The sequence below is a fragment of the Chionomys nivalis genome, chromosome 20 (genome assembly GCF_950005125.1).
Source record: "Chionomys nivalis chromosome 20, mChiNiv1.1, whole genome shotgun sequence".
Taxonomy (NCBI): domain Eukaryota; kingdom Metazoa; phylum Chordata; class Mammalia; order Rodentia; family Cricetidae; genus Chionomys; species Chionomys nivalis.
Genome location: NC_080105.1, coordinates 35,007,639 through 35,014,232, shown reverse-complemented (window position 1 = coordinate 35,014,232; position 6,594 = coordinate 35,007,639). Strand labels below are relative to the sequence as shown.

General features: G+C 42.9%; 1 pseudogene; it reads right to left on the bottom strand.

Moving 5' to 3' along the window:
* Positions 1 to 434: 434 nt before the first annotated feature.
* LOC130862622 (CKLF-like MARVEL transmembrane domain-containing protein 6) lies at positions 435 to 5,751 on the bottom strand (annotated as a pseudogene).
* Positions 5,752 to 6,594: the final 843 nt, after the last annotated feature.

The following is a 6,594-nucleotide window of genomic DNA, read 5'->3' as shown; positions in this document are numbered from 1 at the left end:
GTCTTTAATCCATTTGGATTTGAGTTTTGTGCATGGGGATAGATATGGATCTATTTTCATTCTTCTACATGTTGACATCCAGTTATGCCAGCACCATTTGTTGAAGATACTTTCTTTTTCCCATTGTATAATTTTAGCATCTTTATCAAAAATCAGGTGTCCATAGGTGTGTGGTTAATATCCGGGTCTTCAATTCAATTTCATTGGTCAATCTCCCTGTTTTTATTCCAGCACTAAGCAAGCTGTTTTCACTACTGTAGCTCTGTAATAGAGCTTGATGTCAGGGATGGTGATGCCTCCAGAAGTTCCTTTATTGTACAGGACTGAGAAGCTGCTCTCCTGCCCTTTCCTTCTCTCCAAAAGACGAAGTGCACACATGACGCAGGTCACATGGAAGGGGAGCTCTCTTCTGGTCTGCAGCACCTGCTCCATCTTTAAGCATTCAGTGGCTCAGTGAGGGCTTCAGCCCTGGCGTTGTTCTCAGGTTTTCTCAGCTGTCTCTCTTGCCCTCTCTCTTACAGCATGACCCCAAAGTCAGTTAGAAACAGACTTATCATAAACTCAAACACAATTGCAGCAATTTCAGCTGTGGTCCCAGCATGGGTAGAAAAAAAATGATAGACGTCAACAGAAACACGCACCCTATTCCCAGGGTGACGTAAAAATCCCATGACTTGGCTTCTCAAGCATCCACTCTGCCAGTACAGGATCAGCAGGAGCAGGCTCAGGAGAAAGGCGCTGCAGCTCATAAACTCAAAGGCGTGCAAGCCTCCACATAATGACACAACCTCTTCACAGATGAAGGCCAGCAAAGACAGCAGCAGCTGCAAGCCTTTGAGAATGCGCAGAGACCACGGAGGCTGGCTCAGGAAGAAGTAGGCGGCCAGGCACACTCCTGCCCGCACCCGGGACGGCCTCGGTGGTGGGACTACACCCCTCCGTTCTCCATCGCTGCTCGGGAGATTATTCTTAATAGTGGATTTTTAGTGTGCATAGTAGGAATGTCATCCGTTTTGGTCAGCAACTCCACCTAACCTCAGAGACATTCTTGAAAACCTTCTAACCTGGTAAACTCAGATAGATGTACCAGTTGACCAGGCACACCCTAGAGTATAACCTGATTTCAGGTGACTGCAATATAGTAGCAAAACTTGGATTATAAATTTTATTAAGTAAGTCTTACAAGACAGCAGAGGCCAGCCGGCTGTCCCATCTGAAGTCAGAGCAAAGGCAGTGAGGGTCTCTCCCTTCTCTGTTGAAGAGAAACCAAGACAAGGACTAAGGAATTACAGAACTCAGGGAATCATGACACTTTCCAAAGCAGTTAATAAAGTTCCAACAACAGACACCAAACTATGGGAGATCTATGAAATGGGAAAGAATTCACAAGAATTCCCTCAAAGGAGTTTAGGGGGGGTACAAGAACACGAAAAAGGAGAAGCCTTGCAAAGAGAGGCAGTGAATGGGCAGAAGTCTGTTGATGTGCTGGAAGCAATGTCTCCAGGTAGGGGTGGAGCAGCACTTAGAACTCATGTCTTTAGCCAGTCGGGCAGTCCAGTGTTCCTGCTCTGAACTCCGCTGTCTCCGAGAGATGCCTTGTGTCCCAGGCTACAACGAGAAGGCCAAATACAACAGACAAACACCTTCCTACTTAGAGACAGGTGGGTCCTCTTAAGTACTATTTACTTTCAAATTGTCCTCGAAGCACATCATCTCGGGCAGGTGTAAGGTTCTTGATCTCTCTCTCTCTCTCTCTCTCTCTCTCTCTCTCTCTCTCTCTCTCTCTGTTCCATCCCACCCCATGTTCCATCTACCTTATTTTTCTACAGAAGCTATTACAGGGTCTCTCACTGGTCGGGGACTCATGATTAAGGTTAGCTTGGTCATGGCTTATATGCCTCCAGGGCATACTGCAAGTCTCCCCCTCCTCAGTTTTAGAATTACAGGTGCAGAATACTTCAGCACCGCCAACTTGTTCAGTCAAACACTTGTTTGCGTTTGGACTTCAATCAAACATAGGTCTCTAGTATCACTCAACTCCCAGCTTTTAAATGTGGGTTCTAGGGATGCAGCCCAGGTATTCGTGACTGTGCAGCTAGCACTCCACCATTTGTCTGTGTTATCTCCGCAGCCCAAGACAGTCTCTTTTTATCAACTTAATGGAGGTGGAATTTATATAAAATAAAATGCATTCATTTAAAAGTGGCAATTTTAACAAATGTCTGCATTACCTTAGCTAAGATATGAAACATGGCTGTCACTCTATAAAGCTTCATAAAGCTTTCTCTTGTTCCTTGTCAGTCAACTGCGCCTCCTCCGTCATTGCCAGCTCAGGAAACCATTGATTTGGTTTCTCTCACTACAGATTCATTTTGTTTAAATTAAAAACTTATATGAAAAGAGTCACATAACGTGAGCTAATAGTAAAGCGTATCAGAGTTTTATTTTTTATTTTTATTTTATTTTAGGAAGGGCGATTTCATTTACTTCATCCTTTGAAATGCCAACTGACTGTTTTACTTTGCAAATAAGTTGAAACTCTGGTTGGTCTTCCCTAAGCCAGCTCTGGCATGGTCCCCGCTTCTCCCTGCTGCTGTTCAGGTCATTTCTTGAGTGAGAAGTCTAGAGGGTAAGGTTAATGTAGGACTGAAAAGGGTACTTCCTCCAAAGAACATCCCTACCTTTCTCATACGTGATGACGTCACTAGTCCTGCAGCTCCAACTGTCTGAATAGTTAATGTTCCATCACTTTGTGGCTACTGGTCACACTAGAACGTTCCAGGATGCCTTTGTCAACGTTGATGCTTTCGGCATGCCTAAAGTGGTCTACCTATGGGGAGATTGAAAACTGAAAAGTTGAGAAAATAAGTTTCAGACTTCTTAATATTCTTGTTGTCTTACTTGCTTTTTAAAAATGATATCTGTGTGGGCCCCTCAGATGCCAGCAATCTCTTACTGTCACTTCTGACCAACTGTGTCCTCTTTATCTTCTCTTGTTGATAAGATCCTTGTAATGTATTAATATTTCAGACAAAGCTGATAGCCCACTCCCATTTTTGACAAGATCATTTGATCCTATCCATCTTAAGTTGTCCAGGCAGCCTTGTGAGGAGCACCATACTAGGTTCTGAGGGTAAATAAGCAGGCAGCTGAGTGCCCAATGAGTTCACAGCTGGTACAGGATGCCCAGGTAACAACTCTAATCCAAAAATTCTCCTTTCCTCCGATGACGGAGACCCCATGTACATTTGGGAGTGAAAGGAAATGCGGGACACCATGTTTGAATTATTGTCTTGGTTATTTCCCTATGTCACCTGCTCTGGACTGCATGGCCATGAGCCAGCATTCACCGCACTGGTGGTTGTGATATGGCACTCGGCATGGGACCTTTCCACAGCCACTGGTTTAGGGTTCATGAAAAGGGGGTAATGTTAAAATCAATATGGGGGGACAGTTCCCAATTCTTCTGCCAGACCTCAGCATCCTTGTCTCAGAGTGGCAATACAGAAGGGAGAGCTTCAAAACCTTCCCCTGGTTACTATCCAAGAAAATATAACTAGAAAGTTAAATAAATGGTAAGGGTGCACTTTTAGTTTTCCAAAGAGTATTGCTAACTGAAGCTGTTATTCCTTAGGGCGGCTTGTTAACATAAATGGCTTGCTCAGAAGGTCTTTGAAGACCACAGGTCATTGTGTTCTGCTATCAATTGAACCCAAAGTGTTTTTCCAAAAATTTAACTTTAAAATCACTTTTCACAGACAATTTATTATTATTATTATCATTATTTATATATTTATTTATTAAAAATTTCCACCTCACAGACAGTTGTTTTAAAGGTAACTTTCTGAAATTACAAAAGATTTATTGGACAGCAGAAACAAAACCAAACAAGTTAGTAACTTTTATTTCCAAGTTCTGAAAATTAATATAAGACTGCTATTGGCAATCAAAATCGGAGCAGGCAAAAGGCTATGGGCTAGAGCCAGAGTTCAAGCGATCTGAAATTACCTTGATATGATTTTAAGCTCGCAGGATAGGAAGAGAGATTTGGAACTTAAGGATATATAGGGATATATTAACCTTTCCTCAGAGGTTACACAGCAGCCAAGGAGTGTGTCGAAGAAGCCTCTGCCTTCAAAGCAGCGCTCAGGCAAATCCCACCTCCGACAAAAGGTACCTGAGCCAATAGATAGGCCAGGAAATTAAGGTTGAAAATGAACAGCGCTGGAAATGATGGATTTGGAAAATGAATGTGTTTTCACAGAGATGTGAAGTGGGGTGGGGGAGGAGAAGGAAATATGATTTATGAAGATTTAGTGGCCGAGTTCTAAGCAGTGTGGCCTGGTACCAGCGATTCAGCCTCTGGATAGATACTGTCGTGTCATGATTTACAGCCCGGGATCTGGGAGGGGATGAAGAATGCTATTTGCATTGATCATGCAGTCTTATTTCATCAGAGTTTAGATCTTCAGAATAAATGGGAGGCACTTGATAATATTTGTATAGTAAATGGCTGGGAATTGATTGTCAGTGATAAATAAAACGGGCTTGAAAACAAACCGACTGAAAAAAGATTTAAAAATTATAATTGCCTATGAATGCAAAATTGGTTTATTCAGCTCTGGATCCAGGCTCTATTTTCTTATGGGTTGACAGGCAATTTAAACCACAAAATTAAACAGTAAAGGATATGGTTTTAAAATAAATGAATCTGGACTCTAGTCTTTTTTTTTTTTTTAATCTCAGAAGAAATCTAAACTTTCTGTGAAGTGCACTTTCTTGTCCCAACTTCCCTTTTACTTAAACAAAGCTCCTGTTTGCCGTGACTCTGTGGATTTGTCGACAGGGGCTGCCTCTGTAGGACAGCTTTCATGAAATAGCTCACTATTTTGGTTTTAGATTTTTCCATCAGAAAGTTGTTTAACTGATTCCCTTGCAAAACCCACCTTAGGATTTGTGTGTGTGCTATTAGATTTTTATTTGTGCTTTTGGAAAGTTCCAGTGATCTTTTTCTTACTTGTGCCCGGTCTCCCAGAAGCAAACAAAAGGTGGGTTGCCAGAACGTTTTTCTTAATGATCACCCAGAAGATTCCCTGGTGAGAAGGGTAAGAAATACTTTTTTTTGTCACCAACCTGAGAGGCAAGATTGGCTTAGTTTTGTGGCTATGACCTGGGTACTCACTCAGAACTAAGTACTTTAAAGGGTCCTCAACTTGACTTAAAGTTCTGCAGTTGTGGTTGTATTTTTATCTTGTATCATCTTTGTTTTATCATGTCTCACACATGATCTAGTCGTTGGTAGCTAACTCCGTAGCTGACATTTATTGTGTTCTTATTGTGTACCAGACATTGTTTTAAGCATGCCACCATAATTAATATTTGCACTAGTTATAGAGTTAGTTGTTTTGGGGTCCCACTTCATAGATGAGAAACTGAGCTAGACGGAGCCATCGGGCAACATCAGAAAATGATGGCGCAGTGTCCGACCTGTATGCATCCCTGGTGTCTGGAGCTCCGCTCCCCGAGGTCTCTAACTCTGCGATCCCTGCCTCCTTCTGTTACTTCCCCTGTTAGGCCTCATTCCGATTTCTTATTGGTTGTTAGTGGTATGGTCAATGGGAAAAACTTATGGACAGCTTTAACAGGTCTGCTTACTGAGAATGTGCTTGACAAACGTAAACGTACGACCGGAAGTTGAGACGAAGTGCCTCAATTTCGTTTAAATTAACTCACTGTGACTTTGGGCAACATTTTGACGCAATGGAAGAAAGAAGGGAAGGTGGTCCAGGAAAGTGGAATCAGGGTCCGCAGCCACATGGGGTCCTGGATGTCAGCCTGTGTGCAGTGACAAGACATGTCGGACGGCTGGGCAGTCTGACAGATGAGCGCAGAAAGGAGTACAATCCTTGTCGCAATTTGATTGTGGCAGATGCTGGGGAACCAAACATCTGAGGTTTAATTTGGTTTAGGGGAACTGAGTGGGAACAACTTCTTTTCTGATCTGCAGGTGGCAGAATCGATGGCTGTGCGGGGAGGTGGAGACGGCTAACGCAGGACAAATGTTGAGCGGTGCTGTAAGACACTTGCGTGCAGGTGGGGCTGGGTGAGGGGTTTACAAACTAATTGGTTCCAGACTCCTCAGGGCGGCCTTTGGGCTGCCACCTCCCACCATTATCTAGCATATGGCTCATGGTAGACACTCGGTATTTGTGAGTAAAGAAGGAATCGTCTACTCTATTCCAGTCAGGCTCAGTTGCTAAGACCTCTTTGTCTGATGGCAAATTTTAAGAAACATCTAGTCCTGCCCTTATAGTTTTTGATATCCAGAGCAGGGCTAAGACCATGAATACTGTGTCTTAGATGGTGTTTTATCTCCCGTGCCCAACATAATAAATAAATGGTTGAATGTTGTTAGCATTGGATGAAAGTCATACCCAATTCTTCAGGTCCTCATGTCCTTACTTGCCCTAATAAGATAAATATGGAGTCTCTGTTCATTAAATTTTGATACCCTGATGCACTGTCCTCATTACTGATAGACTCAGTTGATGGCCTCTTACCTTGAATTCGCTGTAGTGCTGAATATTGGTGTGG